General features: G+C 38.0%; 1 long non-coding RNA gene and 1 other non-coding gene across 3 annotated transcripts in view; one reads left to right on the forward strand and one right to left on the reverse strand.

Moving 5' to 3' along the window:
- The window catches only part of LOC140691163 (uncharacterized), a 129,525-nt gene that overhangs the window by 21,947 nt on the left and 86,675 nt on the right, over positions 1–20,903 (forward strand). The window lies entirely within an intron of this gene.
- On the reverse strand, positions 15,300–15,373 carry TRNAG-ACC (transfer RNA glycine (anticodon ACC)). Its single transcript has one exon. It is a non-coding gene; the product is annotated as a tRNA-Gly (tRNA).

The following is a 20,903-nucleotide window of genomic DNA, read 5'->3' on the forward strand; positions in this document are numbered from 1 at the left end:
TCTCTGGTCTCTGAATGACTCTGTAAAATTGGTATTATTCCTCTGCATGAGGGTTTGGTAGAGTTACCACTGAAGCTATCTTGTCAGGAATTTACTTTGTGGAATGGTTTTAACTTACAGATTCTAAATCTTCTGATACAGAAATACTTAGTTTTTCTTCTTGTGTCCATTCTGGTAAGATGCGTTTTCAAGCACTTCGTTCATTTCATCTAGCTGCTCAAATGTATTGGCATAACATTGTTCATAATCTCTTGTTTATCTTTTGATGTCTGTAGTGATGTCCCTTTTTCCCCCGATAGTCACATTTTTAATTTTATCTTTTTTCTTGATGAGTCTTGCAAGGAAGTTAAGTTTTAATAATTTTTTCAAAGAATTCGTTTTTTACCTTATTGATTTTCTCTTTTCTATTTCATTGATTTCTGCTCTTCATTTCCACGTCCCCCCCCCAATTTTATTGTTAGATTCATGAGAAGGAAGCTTAAATAATTGATTTGAAATGTGTTTTTAATATACTCAATGAAAGCTGTAAGATTTCCTCTAAACTCTGCTTTAGATCAATCCCACAAATTTTGACATGTTGAATTTTCATTGTTTTTCCTTCCAAGTTTTACGGACTTTAAATATTATTTCTTCTTTAACTCACGGGTTATTTAGAAATATATTATTTAATTTTCAAGCATTTGGAGATTTTCTAGCTGTCTTTATACATTGATTCCTGGTTCAATTCTATTACGGGCAGGCAACTTTTTTGTTTCTTTCATTGCTTTTAAACTTTTGAGACCTGCTCTACATAGTGACGTATAATCTACTTTGGAAAATATTACATGTGCCCTTGAAAAGACCGTGTATTCTGAAGTTGTTGTTTGTCATATTTAATACATATCTATTCGGTAAAATTGGCTAGTGGTATTGGTCAAACTCTTCTTGGCCTATAGTGAACATTACTGAATACTTTTGTTAAGTTGATTAACTGCTAGTTCACAGAGATATGTTAATACCTCCAGCTTTGTGAATGTATCCTTTTCTTCTTAGTTCCATCAAATCTAGCTTTGATTTCTGCTCCATGCATTTGGAAGTGATGCTGTTATTGGCATATGTACTTGGAATGATACCTTCTTGATTAACCCACTGTTGTGTTATTATGAAATTCTCCTTTATCTCTAATAATACTCCATGTTTTGAAGTCTACTTTGTCTGATATTTACATAGTCACACAAGCTTTAACAATTAAGAGTGTATTGCATATTTTTTCATTCCTTTTGCTTTCAACCTATCTGTGCATTTATATTTAAAGTGTGTCTTATAAACAAAATATAGTTGTTATTTTATTTTTTCCAGTCTGTCTGGAAAACCTGTCTGCCAGATTGTCTGACAGTCTGTCTTTTTTTTAAAACATTTTTTATTGATTTATAATAATTTTACAACGTTGTGTCAGATTCCAGTGTGGAGCACAATTTTTCAGTTATACATGAACATATATATATATTCATTGTCACATTTTTTTCTTTGTGAGCTACCATAAGATCTTGTATGTATTTCCCTGTGCTATACAGTATAATCTTATTTATCTATTCTACATTTTGAAACCCCAGTCTATCCCTTCCCACCTCCTGCCCCCTAGGCAACCACAAGTTTGTATTCTGTCTATGAGTTTGTTTCTGTTTTGTATTTATGGTTTGTTTGTTTGTTTGTTTTTTATTTTAGATTCTACATATGAGCAATCTCATATAGTATTTTTCTTTCTCTTTCTGGCTTACTTCACTTAGAATGACATTCTCCAGGAGCATCCATGTTGCTGCAAATGGCGTTATGTTGTCAGTTTTTATGGCTGAGTAGTATTCCATTGTATAAATATACCACCTCTTCTTTATCCAGTCATCCGTTGATGGACATTTAGGCTGTCTCCATGTGTTGGCTATTGTAAATAGTGCTGCTATGAACATTGGGGTGCAGGTGTCATTTTGAAGTAGGGTTCCTTCTGGATATGTGCCCAGGAGAGGGATTCCTGGGTCCTATGGTAAGTCTATTCCTATTTTTTGAGGAATCTTCATACTGTTTTCCACAGTGGCTGCACCAAACTGCTTTCCCACCAGCAGTGTAGGAGGGTTCCCCTTTCTCCACAGCCTCTCCGGCATTTGTCATTTGTAGATTTTTGAATGATGGCTATTCTGACTGGTGTGAGGTGGACAGTCTGTCTTATTATGAACCTCCTTATGCCAATAGATGGAATATCTGTCTATTAAAAGATTACATGTAATCTTTGATATAATTGCTGTTACGGCTAGTGGCTTGTTACTTTTTTTTATTTGTTCCATATTTCCTTTGTCTCTTCTCTTGACTTTTGGATTAATCCTATGTGTTTTAATCATCCCAGATTAAGCTACCCGTGCCCTCCACCCCCTTTAATGGTTACTTTAGTAACCAGTTTGAACTTTGGCTTCCTCGACCTTGGACCTGTTGACATTTGGGGCCAGATCCTTCCTTGTTGTGAGAGCTGTCCTGGGCACTGTAGGATGTTAGCAGCCTCCCTGGCTTTCTCCTGCTAAATGACAGTAGAAATGCCCGTGCGCCCCTCAACCAAAAGTGGCTCATGTCCCTTTGGAAGAAAATTAACACTGATAGAGAACCATTGCTCTAGGAATTCCTGTACACATCTTCAGTTTATTACCCCAAGTTACCAAGGTAATTGAGTGAGTATTTTGCCACTCCATGAGCAAACACTTTGTAAGACTATCATCGCGTTTATTTTCTCTCCCGTTAATGCTGTTGGTGTCATGTGTGTTATTTCTACATGTATTATGAACTTCTCAATGTATTGTTCTTACTGTGGGTTTTGATAGCCAGTAATTTTAACTGTTAAAAAATATTTTTTTCACTTATGGACATATATGACCTTTTCCGGGTTCTTCGTGCCTTCCTGCAGATCTGCGCTGACGCCATGTGTCATTTCAGCCTGAGAAGCGGGGGATGTATTGTACGTTTGTCTAAAACAGTCATTCCATAGGCTTTTTTGAATTTTAGATTTTTTTTCTTTGGGCACTTAAAGAAGTCAATTCTATTGTCTTTTATCTTCCATTATTTTCTGATGAAAAGCTAGTTAAGCACTTTTATTCTTCTCCTGGATATAATCTACCTATTTTCTCCTTCCTTCCTTCCTTCCTTCCTTCCTTCTTCTTTTCTTTTCTCTTTTCTTTTCTCTTTTCTTTTCTTTCTCTCTCTCTTTCTTTCTTTCTTTTTTCTTTTCTTCCTTTCTTTCTTTCTTTCCTTATTTAAGAATTTATTTTATACCTGTGTTGCATTTTTTCCCTTTATTTTTGGTTTATATCCAATTTGTGATGACCTGGATGAAATAATTGATATGTTTTTCTCTGCTATGTCCATTCTGCTTTTGGTCCAGTAAATAAATTCTTAATTTAATATATAGGTTTTTTTTCCTCCAGTTTTAGAATTTCCTCTTGGTTCTGTTGTAGAGATTTGATTTTTCTCTTAGAGTTCTCATTCTTTTTATCCATTTTGTCTACGTTTTCTTCTGATCTCTTTAATATATTTAAGTAGTCATTTTAAGGTCTTTGCTAATTCCAGTATCTGAGCCATTTAGAAATCTGCTTCTATAGACAGTTTTTTTTCCTCTCTTAATTAGGAGTCATATTGCTTCCCCACTTGTCTCATAACTTTTTATCACGTTCTAGAAATTGCATAATGAAAAAACTGTAGCCCTGGAGTAAGTATTATCTTCTACAAGGGAGGGCATCCTTATAATCCAATCAGGATTAGCTCTAGTTGGGTTCTTTTCACCTGTCACATGTCTTTAGCGCCAACTCAGTCTGTCCTGTATGTGTAACTACAAGCCACTCCCTCTGGTAGGACTTTGTGATGTGAGCCCCGCAGACACAACATGCTCTCAGTGCTTTCCAGTGTAACTTCGTGCCCCTGCCACATGCTCAGCAGAAGCTCCATGGGGGGAAGTTGGCAGGCAAGAGCAAGCTCTCTGCAACTGGAGCTTCTAATGATTTCAGTCCATTCACGTCAGCCTTACAAGCTCTCCAGGCTTTTCTGTATCCCAGCAAACTTCCAGGTTCAGGTTTTCACTGGCCCCAGTGGAGAACCTGCAGAATAAAATTTGGCAACTGATCTCTGCTCACCTAGAAAGACCTTAGATTCCTCTGTAATTTAATTTTCTTGGATCACTTTGTGTCTGCAACTCTCCCATGTCTTAAAAATGATGAGGATGGGGAAGATCCAGTTATCTTTCTCGTTTATATGGTGGGAACAGTGGACCATTCAGACCTTCTCCATCCCATCTGAAAGCTAAAGATCATTATTTAAAAAAATCTCTCTAAAATCTCTAATGATACCACTTTCCAAATCTTGAAATATTTTCTCTGTAATCAGTCTTGCTAGATGTTTATCAGTTTTCTTAATCTTCTTCAAAAAGCAAAATTTCCTTTTTTTCTATTTGATTTTTTTCCCTACCCTTAATATTTCCTTCTTGCTTGCATTTAATTTGCTGTTCTTTTTTCTGGCTTCTTAGATAATTAAGTATTTTTTTCAGTCTTTTTCCCCTAAAATGTGCATTTGATACTATAAATGTTTCTGTAAGCATTACTTCAGCTGTATTCTACAAATTCTCATATTTATCTTTTCAAAATCAGTTCAGGATATTTTCTACTTGCTTTGTTATCCTCTGACTTATGATTTATTTAGAACTCTTGCTTCATTTATAGACATTTGAAGATTTTCTAGTTCTCTCTAGGTTACTGATTTCCAACTTAATTCTGCTGTGTTCAGAAGGCACATTCTTGCTTCATAGCTCATTTTGGTAAAGATATTACAGTTAAAAAGACTTATTCTGCAGTTCAGCGTGTTCTACATATGTGTGTATATATATAAATTATATATATATATATATATGAATTAGGTCAAGGAAGTTTATAGGGTTGTTCAAAAAAGATATCTAATTCTTTTTCTGTCTGTTCTATCAATGATGGAGAGATGTGAGTTCTTCTAAAGCTGTATGAATGTGTACTTTTATTTCTCCTTTTAGTTTGGTTAGTTTGTGATTTCTGTGTTTTGAGCCTATGTAATTAGATGTATACACATGTATATTCCAGTCAAAGTTATCTTTCATTATTACAAGCTATATCTCTTTATCACGAATAATTCTTCTTTTCTTGAAATCTTATTAGTCTTATGTTAGTATAGCTCTACCAGCTTTATTTTGATTAGTATTTGCGGGATGCGTCTCCTCTTACTTTCGCTCATCTGGGTCTTATATTTTAGATGTCTCCTGGAAGCAACATATGGTAGAGTTTTGTTCTTTATTCCCCAGTTGATCATGCTTATGGTTTTATAAGATGTTTAGTCCATTTGTATTTAAATTAATTGCTGATATATTTGGGTTTAAGTCTGTTAGCTTACTATGTCCCACTGTGTCCCATTTTTTCCCCTCCTTTTTTCTGCTATCTTTGCCTTCTTTTGAATTAATAAAATATTTTTACAGAATTCTTTTCCCTCGATTATCTTAACTGTGCATTCCTTTATTTCATTTTAGATTTTATCCTAAATCACAAAATGAATCTTTGCCTTATTCTAATACAATTTTACTGTCATCATTTTTAGAGTAAACTAAAGCTTAAAAACTTTAACTCCGTTTACCATTCTCCCACTTTTTGTGTTATTGTCATGTATTAAAATTATATACAAGTCATCTATGTGGATGTGTTTGTATGAAATTTAATCTCGCAAGATGTGTCTTGCTAAACAGTCAATATTCATTTTGATTTATTCATGCATTTATCCTTTCTGGTGCTTTTCATCTGTTTCTGCATTAGTGTTCTACTAGAAATCATCTTCCTTCTGCCTAAAAAGGTCTTTTAGTATTTCTTCAATGTCACTGCATTAACGACAGGGCTAACTGACTGTGCTAAGTGACAGCTGTCTGTCTTTGAGGGTTATTTTTCCCCCTTAAATCCTGGCTTTGTTGGTAGCCTTGAGTAATTTACTTTGGTCTTTCCAACCCAGTGAGAGTCACAGAACCTCTTGATTTGCCACTTTCTTGATTTGTTGGTGTCCTTTTCTCTAAAGATGGGCAGGGATGCTGCAGAGGGAAAAAAAAATGACAGGTTTGATGGTGTAAAGGAGGGAGATTCTCAATATGGTTTTTTTCTCTTCAGGAACTTGATCTATTGAATCCTGGCTGCCTTAACTGTCTCTGATGAAGATCAAATGTTGGGGCTGTCCCCTTTTACTGTACCTAGCTTTTACGATTGTTCTTAATGGGAAGTTTAGTCTGACTCAGGTTTCTGATCACAGCTGGCAGCAGAACCCATATGTTCTTGTTAGTTTTTAATAAAACATGTCTAATACAGAAATGATCTCTCTTCACCCATGAGCTGACCTCTCAGATACTTTCCCACAGCCCCTTTTAAGGCCCACCGAGCCACTTGTCTCCAGATTAAATGGCTACAGTTCTTCAGCTCATGTGACATAATCTCCTGACCCCTCACCGCTCTGGTTCACCAGTTATCTTTTATTTTATTTTTTAAATGGAGGGCACAGAATATGACTCTTGAATTTAGAGTCAGAAAGGTTACTTTTAAATCCTGGATCTGTCTCATGTTAATTGCCTGACCATGAACAAGTTCATTGACTTAAGCCCTTGATCTGTCATTTGCAAGGGGGAGGCTATCACCCAGCCTGTGAGTCCTTTCGCATTAAGTGTCTGGATTATAGGAGGCGCACAGGGAAAGGTAGCTGCTGCAGTTGCTTTTGTATTTGTATCCTTGCTGTCTCCTTGGGAGGGTATATATTTAGGATTAACTCTTCGTGTTATTGTTACAAGTTTGCGGAAAGCTTTTGTGCATCTGTTCTTTATGTGTACCTGGTTTAGTTGTCCAGTTCCGTAAAAACTGTAGGATCCTCTTCAAATAAGGTGTAAATCTGAAGATATGTTCCCTCCTCCTTAGCGCCTCCTTCATCTTGACGGAACTGACACAAATGGGAGTGAGGACGTTTCTGAAAGAATTTAATGTAACTGCGGGAATGCCGTTTAAACAGTTGTGTTCTTCCCCCTTTCCAGTCCAGAATGATTTCACTTGGCTTTCCTTTATTTTACAACAGAAAATTAATAAATGTCTTGGATGCAATCTTAAGCCAAGGTCAGCAGCAGCTGCTGTGTACTTGTTTGAAACGCCCATTTTCTTCCACTCATCTCTGACCCTTCTGCATCCCGTTATCAGTGCCTGCATATTTTTGGTAACTGATTGTCATTACATGGTAAGGATGCTGCCTGCATGATTGGTCCTCAACCAGAGATGTCAGCCAGCTGAAACATACCAGGAGAAAACAGAGGACATTCCTGACTTGGGGTGGGGGTGGGGGAACGGAGCAGGGGAAATTTACATGTGTTTGACATTAATATTCTTTTGAGTGGCTTTTGTCTCTGAAAATTCCCTGAACTGACTACCTCGAGCAGAAGAACAGAATCTAAATGCAAGGGAGAGAAGAAAGTCTGCTTTGAAGATGGAGAGTAGGGTAAAGACTTAGATGTTCCCTCTCTTTCAAGGCCTTTGCTGGCTATTGGAAAAGGACAGAACTGTAAAATTAACAAGGTCACCTTAACTTTAGTTCCTGATGTGCTGGGGAATAATTGTATAAAACCACAGCACATCTGTAGCCTTGGTGTACCAGTGCTCCCTCATAGCCTCTTGCTAGCTCCTTTGCGCCAGGGAGTGCCAGCACAGATGGGGTTTTGCATTATTGATCACATATAAAGGGAATGTCTTGGAGAAATGTCACTTGTGTATGGGGGTCTCTGTGCTGCAACAATAGAGGATCCTTTGCATGCTGAGCGCATGGTCTCAAATGGTGGAATTTCACATGAAGCCCGTCTAAGTCCAGGTGATTAAACCCCTGTCGTAACGCTGGTGCCCTGACCTCAACCTTTTTTTCACTTTATAACAAGTACAGAGCCTGTCCACTGGTGCGTGCTCTGGGGAGTGAGACGAGCAGAAGCTTACTCTGTAATACAGTGTTGGCAGAAGAGGGTGATGCTTTTACGTTACTACGTTGCACACAACTTTGAATACTAGAAGTTGTCTCTCTGGGCATGAAACCATTGATACGTTCTTACATTATCTAAGACCCTCAGTACGTGAGACACCTAAGAAGGCAGTACCTGGATTGATGCTGTTTATATTGTTAGAGGAGTTTGGTTTTAATTTTTTTAAGTAGCCACAACTTTTTCCAAATACGTTTTCCTTGGGAGCCCAATATATAAAAGATATATATATATATAAAAGATAGATATATATATATTTCAGAGATTCTGGTTGATGCAAGATGCTAATTCAAAATCCTGTCCTCTTACCTTCCCTTCACTCTCATGAGGTCCCTGATGCATCTCACTGGTACCCCATGGACTCTGGCTCCAGGAAACGGTTTCCAAAACAGTGGTCTAAGGGAGCCAATGACCCATTTGCACTATCAGGAGGATTTCACTGCCTAGACCTGACCTCTAGAGGCCAGTGTAAGTACTGCCATCACTGGGGGAGGCAGGCTTTTCCTGTTGTCTTTCTTTTCACAAAAAAAAAAAAATTTTTTTTTTTTTTCAGAAACATTTGACAGGTTTTGATGTTTACTATTTCCCTTCAACATACAGCCCTGGAGCATTTTCAGAGTCTGAAGGAGGTCGCCAGGGGTCATGTGGATGTTTTTCTCCTTTCTCATCTCCCCAGGCGGCTTAGTGTGACTGCTCCCCTCTTCCGTCCCCCAACCTGTGCAGGCATCACTACAGGGCACACTTGGCCTCGTGGGAATTTCCGTGAATTTTAATCTGGGTCTCATGTGGCACAGAAGAGAGAGCGGACTAGTATAAAGGCTGTGTTTACAAAGGGAAGGGGGAATCTTTGTCTCCAGCTTATGGAGTCTGTGACGTATGAGTGGATGACTAAGACCGATGAGGACCCTCCCTGAAGGACCACAAAATTACGTATGTGCGTGGAGTTTCAGACTGATCCTCAGATGTGGGCCTGATGAAAACTACTCAGGATCTTTAAAGTATGAAATGACTGACTCAGACAGTGGCTTAAAGAAAGGAAATTTATTTATGTATATATTAATTTTTTAAGGTGGTCTGTGTTTTAATTCCAAGTAGAGTCAGTTACAGTGTATCAGTTTCTGGTGTACAGCATAATGTCCCAGTCATGCGTATATACACATATAATCATTTTCCTTTCATTTTTCATGAAAGGTTATAAGATATTGAATATAGTTCCCTGTGCTACACAGAAGAAATTTGTTTCTTATCTATGTGTATATAGTGAGTAACTTTTGCATATCTCAAAATCCCAAATTTATCCCTTTCCACCCCCTTTCCCTGGTAACCATAAGATTGTTTACTATGTCTGGGAGTCTGTTTCTTTTGTAGATGAGTTCATTAGAGAGTTAGTGTCCTCTTTTTTCTTTTTCTTTCTTTCTCTCTCTTTTTTTTAATTCCACATATGAATATCATATGGTATTTTTCTTTCTGTTTCTAGCTTACTTCACTTAGAATGATGATCTCCAGGTCCATCCATGTTGCTGCAAATGGCATTGTTTTATTCTTTTGTATTGCTGAGTAGTATTCCATTGTATAAATATACCACAACTTTAAAGAAAAGAAATTTATTGGTTCACACAGCTGAAAAGACTGGGAGTAGGATCAACTTCAAGGTTCACCTAGAGCCGTCCAGTTTCTGTCATCTTGCTTTCTGGGTGATACTCCTCTGTCTGAGCTAGCCCCAGTTTTCCCCTTCTGCAGGTTGAATTCATCCAGACAGCAGATGTAGGGCAAGGTATGGGGAAGCGACATTGCTGCGACAGTTTCAGGCTTAAACCAACTCGATTTTGCGCCCCTGAAGTAAGACAGTTTCTTTCCCCAGCATCAGATGACAAAATCCTGGGGAAGGGTTCTCTTGGCTAGTTTGGGTCACATGCCCACCTCTGGGCCAGTCAGTGGCCAGGGAGCATGAAGATAGTATTTTTAGCCTTGTATCCCTATCAGAATATTCTGATTTACCTAATTTCCCTCAATTTCCTCAGGATTTGAGTCAGATGAGTCTATTCTGGCTGTCATCTAAAAGTGACACTTGACTATGTCACTCCTTTGAAATAATACTCATATTTTCATGCAGCCCTCCAGAGCCTTCCCCCAAAGATTTTGGCAGTTAAGACACAGTGGCCACTAGACACTGATGTGGCTTGATCAGGAAGAATGAGAAGCAGAAATCAAAGCAAAGCCAAAGAAGAAATCCGAGTGAGGTGAAACAGTAAGGCTAGTCTTTCCTGAGGAACCTAGAAATGGCAGATACTTAACATGCAGACCACCACTGCCCTTCCTGTGTGCTTGGCAGACATCAGTAATCAATCATCGTGCTATGTCTGCTAAGCCCAGACATGGCCTCAGAATCTCTTGAAAGGAGCCCTCTACATGCAAAAAATAAGCTCGTTTAGCATCCTTGGCATAACGAAAAATTCTCCAATCTTTATCACATTCTCTTGTTCTTCTCCAACATTCAGAGCCTTAGAGTTAGAGGTATCTCGAAAGTTCTAAAATTATGAGAATTGAAATTTCTTAGTAGGGTCTGTGTGTTGGAATCACATGATACTGCTCTTGTTTGTCTCATTTAAAAGAATGAGGCAATTGACTAATGGGAAAGACTGAGGATAACGAGGCAATGAAGAAGCGTAGGTCTGTTTCACTTCCTTTGGTGCTCTTCTAAAATCCATCCTTCCAGTGCTGTTACTGGGCGCCTGGCAAATTCTTACTGAAGTTAAGAAAGAAGCCATCTGCCTCTCACTCAGCTTACTGTCCATGGTAACGTGACTCTGCTAGACTCTGTCTACAGCAGTATAACTTTACTCTTTCAGAAAATGCGTGCTCAAGAAAATAAATATTGCAAACAACTTCATCGTGCAATCTGAAGAGTCATCAAGTCTCCAATAGAAAAAAAAGAGAAAACAAGTTTACATCCTAAGACTTTTTGAACACGTCCCTCAAAACTCTCACAGTAGTTTCCACGAATTCCAAACTACTATGTCAGGATTCTTACCCAATCCTAACCAAGTTCCCTGCACTTAAAGACGTGTTTCTAAGTAGACTTTAAGTACCATAAATGCCCCCCATTTGCCCTTCCCCATTGGTGAGGGTAGGAAGACTCTTTCAAGGTCGTGGTCTCCCTTCCCACAAAAACAAGAGATTCAGCTTTGTCCTAGGTTGTTTGGGTGTTCCTTTGGGTGAGCTAGTATGACAATGTCAACAGCTCCTGAGCTATAAATTTAAGTTCACGTGAATGCAGGTGACACTTACTGGGCAACTTCTATGTGTAAAGCACCTATAATTTCAGGAGCTTCAAAGATAAGCAAGGCATATCTCCTGTTTTCTAAATTCTCAAACTAGTGGAGGCATACAGGGCATATGGGCACCATAATAAAGTAGTGTTATCAGGTGGTTTTGAGAGAAAAAGTGAATTCCAACTAGCATATCTCAGAAGTCTTCTTGAAGATGGTCTGTTTGCATTTTCACCCTGAAATGAGGCTAATAGGTCAAAATGGGAAGGGAGGTGGGGGGCGAGCATTCTAGACTGAGGCGATAGGAGCCACAGACAAAGAAGTGGTAAAGGTGAGAGTGTGTCCCCAGAACTCAAGGAGACACGAGGGATGGTGTGAATAGAGAGAAACGAGGCTGGAAGGTTGGAAACAGATCAAAGCATCCTAGACTTGCCACGCCAGAAAGGAGTTCCAGACGTGATGCTGTGTGCAGAGAGGTTTTCGAGCTAACTCTGCTTTCTGTCTCTCCCACCTCTCCCTGCATCTCTGTCCCTCAGGTTCTCTATCCCTTGTTCTTGCCCCTTTCCTCCCCTTCTCCCGACTCCCTACAACCTCTCCTTTCCAGCCCCTTCCTTTCCCTCTGATGGAGTCTTCTCTTCTCTCTCTCTTCTCTGCGGCTCACATCCTCGTGTTCCCTTCGTGTTCTCCAGCACACCTCTCTCTCTCTCTCTCCTCTGCAGCTGCTCTTGTTCCTGCCTTTCCCCTTACTCTCTGGCCACCCCACTGCTACTGGATGTTTTACCCCCTGCTGACCCCGTCGCCTTGCTTTTTGCTTGAGACCCTCCGTCCTGCCTCTCTTGCCCTCACTCCCCTTCTATGCATGTGTTATCATTATTATTTCGGGGGGGCAGCAGCTAGTCTTTCTCTGCGTGGCTAGGAAGGTGGCACCCCATTTCCAGACACATGACCCAAAGACAAGACCTCTTTTTTTCCCCGTTCAACTCCAACTGGAACGGTCCCACCGAAGGGCTCCGGCTGGCCAGCGCTGGGTTGCGTGGCTACCCCGGGGCAGGTCGTAGCGGCCGGGGCGTGGGCACGGCCAGCGGCAAGGCTTCCTTCCCGCGCACAGCCCGGGGCCAGGGGAGGGCTCGCGCCGGGCAGGGCAGAACCAGCGCGTGTCCACTGTGTGTGAGTATTTGTTCCATGTTCCATGTGGGGAAACAGAGACCCAGGGTGTTAAATGAGCCTCCTGGTCACAGCCACCCCAATCTGAACTGACTTCAAACCGATTTCTAAATCTCTGCATGGTGCCTTCATTCTCTTATTAATTTTAGATTAAGTGTTTGCTCCAGTCTCTGTTGCAAATAGAACCGGTCAGTTTGGAAAGCCTCTGAACTGTCGAAGCAGCTTTGGGCTGCAAACCACCACCACCCCCCCTGCCACGCCGCTCTTGCCTCCACTTCCTTCCTTCCTTTCTCTCCTCCTGTTACGTTCCTAAGAGAGCAGCACAGAGGGACCGCAATGCTCGCCTAGTTAGATCCTGCAGTTGACGTTTTCTTCTTCTAGAAAATAGCGTGCTAACATTTCTAAGTGCTGAATTTTTTAATACCAAAATATCCACCTGTCAGGATGCCAAAGTCTAGCTGGGAAGCTCAGTGAGTGTTTCTATGAAGATCAGGTTCTCTTTACCAGAATAGAGAGGGATGCCCCAGGCTCTGCATCCTAATGCCTGGGTAAATACAACCTGTTCTATTTTTTTTTTAAATCAAGATTAAAACTTTAAGCAGACACAGCATGTGTCAAAACAGAAGAGAAGATACCAGTTAACATCCAAGACAGAGAGAAAAGTGCCTTTGGTAAAAATGTAATTTCTTTTTACTTTAGAGAAGAGGTATATTGCTTTTCTCCATTTTAATATGTCTTTAATGGATTTATTTCTAAATGTAAAAAGAGTACCTGCACATTTGAAAAAGTCTGGGAAAGTATGTAACAGTGAATTAGAAGGAAAAAAACCACTAAGAGCTTGAGGGATCTTTCTAGCCTTTTCTTCCTATTAATGTGTTTACTTGGTTCATAATATCCTATGGCTTTAATTTCGCATCGTATGTTTTTCAGCTAATTTTACGTCTAAAATTGTAAAAATTGCTACTGTTTCATGTCATTCACATTCTTAAGAAATCTGTTTTTTTTTAAATTATTATGTAGAATATTGTAGTGTGGTTGAACCATGATAATTTATTATTTCCCTGACGCTGGATCTTGGTGTGGTTTCTAGCTTTCTCTCAGTGACGAGCTGCCATGAATACGTTTAGGACTAAATCTGGTGCCTCTTCTCTTTGAGTTACTGTTTATTTCCCATTTTTTTTTGATAGGCACAGAGTCCATGATACAATTCCATAAGGAATAGCTTAAAGATGTTCTTTACATCAATCCAGTTCCAACTCTGAGGCCATGTTCCTCTGATGCTGACATAATCAGGGAACTGGAAAATCAAGACATTGCTAACGCAGAGGATCTTTGTTTAAAAAAATGGAAAACTTCAATGAAAGATTTCAAACTTTTCTCTAAAGGTTAGAGGCGTGTGTAACAAATACTCAGCCAGATATGCCAAACCTTAACTTTTTGTTCTATTTTCTTTAGCTCTTTGATTTATTCATTTATTTGTTTAAGAAACTAAATCATAGAAATACAGTTTGAGCTCATTTTTACCCACCCCCCTGACCAGAAGTAAGCATGGTCCTAAAGGTCGTGAGTGTCCTTTCTAGCCAACTGTTCATATTTTTTATGCTTTTATTTTTCTGTTTATTTAGTTATCATTTTAACACCTTTATGGGGATATGGTTCCTGTACAGTACAGTAAACTATACATATTTCAGATGTACAATCTGGTGAATTTTGATAGATGTACACCCATGGAACCACCACCACCACAGTGAAGATAGCTAACATTTCCATCACTCCCTGAGAGGTGTTCGAATTCCCTATTTATCCCTTCCCACCCTTTTTAAACCCCTGGTGGTCGTAAGTTTGTTCTCTGTGTTTTATGCTTTTAAGAAACATATCCAGGAAGTAAAAATGATAAATAGTGTTCCTTTGTGTACTTAATTGTTTCATTCCCCTACTATCATCTTGTGTACATCACCCATAATTTTTACTCAAGGTTAATTTTGAGATGTTTGTTTATCTGAGGGTCTGTCTTTTTAACTGCTGTGTAATACCCCCATTGTATACAAATACTGCCATTTATTTACCCGCAGTCTTGGTGATGGGTAGTTAGGGTTTCTCCTCTTTTATTTTCCTGTAACAGAGCCATGCTTAGGAGCCACCTTCGTGTGTCTCATCGTCATGTGCATGGCTGTCTCTTGGGTGCATGCCTGGCCGTGGATTGACTGCCCTTGCAGTCTCCTGCCGGCTTGCTTCTCAGTGTGATTGTATCACGCGATTTCCTACTGCCTTTGTAGACCTGCCTCTTTTCCTCACCCTTGTTCACCCTGGCTGTTGTCAGATTTCCTATTTTCAGCCAGTCTGAGGAGTAGGCAATACGATTCATGCATAGGTTGAATGTGTACTTCCCTTATTGCTGGGCTTACTGGTGAGATGGAGCAGCTTGTCCTGTATTTTCTGATCCTTCCAGTTTCCTCCTGTTGCAATGGATTCCCTTTGTTCGCCCCCAATTTTGTTTTCTTTGGTTGTCTTTTACCTTTTGTGTTGTTCCCATGTTCTTTCCTTTCTTTCTGTCTTTTCTTCCTTTTCTTTCTTTTCTTCCTTTTCTTTCTTTCTTCCTTCCTCTCTGTCTCTCTCTTTGTCTCTCTCTCTTTCTCTCTTTTCTTTCTTTCTTTCTCTTCTTTCTTTCTTTCTTTCTTTCTTTCTTTCTTTCTTTCTTTCTTTCTTTCTTTCTTTCTTTTTCTTTCTTTTTCTTTCTTTCTTTCTTTTTCTTTCTTTCTTTCTTTCATTTATTTCTTTCTTTCATTTATTTCTTCCTTTGTATTTAGAGGAGGCACTGGGGATTGAACCCAGGACCTCGTGCATGGTAAGCATGCACTCTACCACTTGAGCTATGCCCTCCCCACTGTTCACATATTCTTGATACCAAAATTTTGATGAGTAAATGCTTTCCAATAACTCTTTTTAGTCTGTGGCTTGTCTTTATTTTATGAAACTATTTGTTGTATAGAAGGTTTTATTTTGAAGCTGATGAAATCTGCATGTGTTTTCTGTTATTGTTAACATTTTCTAAGAAATCCCTTCGATCCTGTTGAAAGAAAATCATATTCCGATAGTTTTTGCTAAATGTTTTAAGGTTTAATGCTCCCATTTAGACCTTCATCCATTTAAAGTGTATTTCTGGAAATGTTCTGCTGAGGTATAAATATAATTTGATTCTATTTTTCCATACAGAAAACAATTTCCTCAATATTATTTATTGAATATACCATCTTTTACCACCAGTTTTTTTCTTTATTTTTCTGTTTTTTTTTGCATTTTGTATATGTATGTATTTTTATTGAAGTACAGTCAGTTTACAATGTTGTGTCAGTCTCTGGTGTACAGCATAATGCTTCAGTCATACATGAACATGCATATATTTGTTTTCGTATTCTTTTTCACCATAAGTTAGTACAAGACATTGAATGTAGTTCCCTGTGCTTACAGTATAAACTTATGCATATCTAGTTTATATATAGTAGTTAGTATCTGCAAATCTCAAAGCTCTCAATTTATCTCTTCCCTCGCCCCCTACCCCACTGGTGACCGTAAGTTTATTTTCTATGTTTGTGAGTCTGTTTCTGTTTTATAAATAAGTTCATTTTTGTCCTTTTTTTTTTTAAGATTCCATATATAAGTTATATATGGTATTTTTCTTTCTCTTTCTGGTTTATTTCACTTAGAATGGCAATATCCAGTTACATCCACGTTGCTGCAAATGGCATTATTTTATTTTTTAATGGCTGAGTAGTATTCCATTGTGTAAACATACCACCTCTTCTTTATCCAGTCATCTGTTGATGGTCATTTAGGCTGTCTCCATGTCTTGGCTATTGTAAATAGTACTGCTGTGAACACTGGGGTGCAGGTGTCTTTTCAAATTAGAGTTCCCTCTGGATATATGCCCAGGAGCGGGACTGCTGGATCATAGCATAAGTCTATTTTTAGTTTTTAAGGAATCTCCATACTGTTTTCCATAACGGTTACACCAAACTACATTCCCACCAACAGTACCACTGGTTTTCAATGCCGCTTCTGTCATATATGTATTTTAATATGTATTTGGATTTGCTTCTGGGCTTTCTATTCTGTTCCACTGATCTATTTGTCTATCTGTGGTTCAGTAGAGCAATATTTCAATCATTATAGCCTCATAGTAACTCTCTATGCTAGGCTGAAGTCTCTTGACTTAGTATTCTTTAAAATTGTTTTAGACATCCTTGGCCCGATACTCTTCTATAAATTGAAGTATCACCCTGTCACGTTCCGTGAGAGACTCTAGGATGTTTATCACAGCTGCACTGAGAATTCATAGATGACTTTGGAGAAAATAGGCTTTTTAATGATATTGAATCCACCCATGTACTAACAAGGAATATCTCTCCATTTATTGGAAATTCATATATTCTCTAATAACATGTGGTCATTTTCTTCAGATAGGATTAATACATTTTTATGTTAATTTTGGTGAGGCTTATATTTAGGTGCTCCACAGATCTTGTTACTAGGTTAAATGGGAGAATTCATCCTATACATATATTTTCTAATTGCCTTTTGCTAATGTATAGAACATTCTTCATTTTATCTTGTAATCATGTATCCAGTGAACTTGACGAACTCTCTTCTTAACCTTATCACAAAGTTATTTTTAAATTACCTTTCTGGACCTATCAGACAGTCAGATGTTCTCCCTCTGTTTTTTTCCCCAGTTAGTATGGTGAGTTACACTGATTTCTTTTTGATGGTGAAAACATTTCTGCATCCTGGAATCACCACCATCTGATCCTGTTTTTTGTCTTTTCATGTGTGAGAAGAAGCAGTTTGCATTTTTATATTGTGATGCACTTAATATAAAGTAAAACTCACCATTTAATCCATTTTAAAATGTAAAATTTATTGGCGTTTAATACATTCGCACTTTGTGCAAATATTATCGCTCTGTCTAGCTCTAGAACATTTTCATCGCCCAAAATCAAACCCTGTGCCCATTAAACAGTCATATCCCACTTGCCTTTCTGTGACAGCTCCTGGCAAACAGTAGTCCCCTTTCTGGCTATATGGGTTTGCCTATTTGGACATTTCATGTGAATGGATTCATGTAATACATGGTTCTTTGTGACTGGCTTCTGTCACTTAGCGTACCATTTTCAAGGTTTATCGTGTTATTAGCATGTACCTGTCCTTGTTATGGCTGTGTACTATTCCATTAAATGCATATGCAACATTTTGTTTCTCCATTCATCAGTTGATGGGTATTTTGCCTGTTCACATCTTTTGGCTATAATGAATAACACTGTTATAAATTTTTTGTGTATAAGTTTTATTTGAACATCTGTCTTGAATTCTTTTTGGTACGTACCTAGGAGTGGAATTGCACAGTCATATTGTAAGTATATGCTTAACGTATTGAGGAAAAACCAAACCGTTTTCCACAGCGGCTGTACCAGTTTACATTCTTTTGAGCATTGTATGAGGGTCCTAACAGCTTCACAACTTCGCTTACACCTGTTTCCTATTCCTTTGAGCATAGCGATTGTAGTGGGTGTGAAGTGATATTTCATTGTGGTTTTAATTTGCATATTCGTAATGACTATGACGTTGAGCATCTTTTTATTTGTGATTTTATGACTGTCTTGGAGGAATGTCTATTCAAGTGTTTACCCATTTTTAAATAAGGTTGGTGGTTGGTTGGTTCTGAGCTGTAGGTGTTCTTTACATATTCTGGATCATGGGTCCTTAACAGATATATGAGTTATAAATATTTTTTCCTCTTCTTTGAATTGTCTCACCACTTTCTTAATAGTGTCCTTTGCATAAATGTTTTTAATTTTGATGAAGTTTGATTTATCTATTTTTTCTTTTTTTGCTTATGCTTTTGGTGCCATAGAATTAAACATTTTGCTAAGACTTTTTGCATTCTATCTTCATGAGAGAGAGTGGTCTGTAATTCTTTTTCTTGTAAAGTCCTTGTTATATTTTGGAAGTAGGTTGTGCTGGCCTCAAAAAAAAAAAAGTGAAGACACGTCCTACCATTAATATTTTCTAGAAAGTTTTGCAAAATATTTGAGTTATTTCTTCTTGGATGTTTAGAGGAATTCACTGGTGAAAACTTCTGGGCTTTGAGAGTTCTCGGTAGGAAGTTTTCAAGTAATGGATTCAGTTTCTTTAGGAGATACTGAATTATTCAGAATTTCTATTTCTTTTTGTCAGCTTTGGTAAATTGCATTTTTGAGGAATTTCCCATTTCATCCAGATAATCAAATTTACTGGTGTAAAGTCACTCATAATTTCCTCTGATGAACTTTTTCATGTCTGAAGATTTGTAGTAATAATCTCCTTTTCTTTGAATGTTGTTAATTTGTGTTTCTTCTCTTTTTTCCTTAATTAATTTTTGAGACTATCAATGTATTAATCTTCTCAGAGAAACAATTTTTCTTATTTGTCTGTATATGTTTGTAGCGTACTTTATTGATTTCTGTTTTTGTCTTTATTTTTTCTTAAGTTTGATTTATTATTCTCACTGTAATTTCTTGAGGCAGATGCTTAGATACTCAGATTTGTCTTTTCTGTCATATGCTGTTAAGATGATACATTTCCACAGAAACACTTTTTCCTATAGCCAGCCACCCTCTAACTTTTAAATAACAATTTTATTGAGAGATAAATGACAAAGCACACAAGTCAGACTTTTGAAGAGTACAGTTTAGTAGCTTTCAGTACATTCGGAGTTGTGCAACCATCATCACCATCTAACTCCAGAATATTTTGATTATCTCAAAAAGAAACTCCATATACATTACTAGTCACTCTCCTTTCTCTTCTCCAGACCCCTCTCAACCACTGACTAACTTCTGTGCCTACAGATTTGCCTATTCTGGACATTTCATATACACGGAATCATGCACTGTGTAGCCTTCTGTGTCTTGCTTCCTCATTTGGCATAATGTTATCAACATCCACCCATGTCGTAGCGTGCATCAGTAATTCGCTTCATCCTACTGCCAAATAATATTCCATTGTATGAATACCTACCACATGTAGGTTTTCCATGGATCAACCGGCGGACATTTGAGTCGATCCTACCAATGGCTAGGTCATACAGTGAACTCTATGTTGACTGTTTTAAGAAACTGCCGAAGTGCCACCCCAGCAGCAACGTAGGAGAGTTCTAATTTCTCCACGTTCCTGTCGACACTCGCTACTGTCTGTCTGTGACAGCCCTTCTATTAGGTGTGAAGTGCTATCTTGTTGTGATTTTTGGTCTACACTTCCCCCATATCTGATGGTATCGAACATCTTTTCAAGTGCTTACTGTTCATTTTTTACATCTTGTTTGGAGAAATGTTTGTTTGAATCCTTTAGCCATTTTGTAACTGAATCATCTATTCTTTGTTCCTTTTTTTAACTTTCTTGTCTTTTTGCTCCTGCAATGATAATTTTTCTTCTCTGAGTTCCTTGTTTGGTAGTTTTTCCGGAGAGGTCTTCTAGAGGGTTTTCCATTATCCTGGTTTTACGTACACACACACGCACACACACACACACACACATGCACAGACACGCGTGTATATATACACACATACACATATATACAGTATGTGTACGTTAATTTTCTCCTACTGTATGTCTAATGATAGTTAAACTATGTAAAACATTTTATTTTGATAGTTGTCTTCCACCAGCACTTTAAATGCTACAAGCCGATGGTGTTTACTTCCTTGTACTTTTTTCTTTACTCAGACAGCTTTTAAGAGTTTCTCTTTATACATAATTTCCCAGTTTTTCTCTTTATGTATAATTTCTGCAGTTTTGTTTATGCCTATTTCTAAGTTTATTTTTGTTTATCTTGCTCTGTACTCAGTGCATCTTAAAATTGATCATTCCTGTTTATCTTTTATTCTAGAAAATTCTTAGTGTACATCTTTTTGAATATCTTCACCAACAAATCTTCTAGTCTTCTGACACTCCAGTTAGACCTATTGATACCTCTGCACCTAATTTTCATCTTTCTGAAGGCTTGAAGAATTATTACTCCTTTCTCCTGCTGCACTGTAGCTGAATTCTTCAACACTAATGTCCAGTTTGCTGGTTCTCTTTTTGATTTTGCCCTTTCCAGAGGGTTTTTTTTCATTAACTATTTAGTCCAGTCATTGACTAATTTTTATTTCCAAAAGTTCTACCTGATACTTTTGCAGAAGTCTTACCTTTTTCCTGCTTCATATGTTTTTCCATTTTAAGAATGTTTTAATTTTGACAATAACTTCTTATATTGAAGTCTTTTCCAAACTGTCCTGCAATATTAATTCATCTGGATTGAATTTTTAAAGTTGTCGACTTACTGCTTGCCTTTCTTAGCATTAGTTTCCTTTATATGTTTTGGAGTTTGATCCTTC

The sequence above is a fragment of the Vicugna pacos genome, chromosome 3 (assembly GCF_048564905.1).
Source record: "Vicugna pacos chromosome 3, VicPac4, whole genome shotgun sequence".
NCBI classification, from domain to species: Eukaryota; Metazoa; Chordata; class Mammalia; order Artiodactyla; family Camelidae; genus Vicugna; species Vicugna pacos.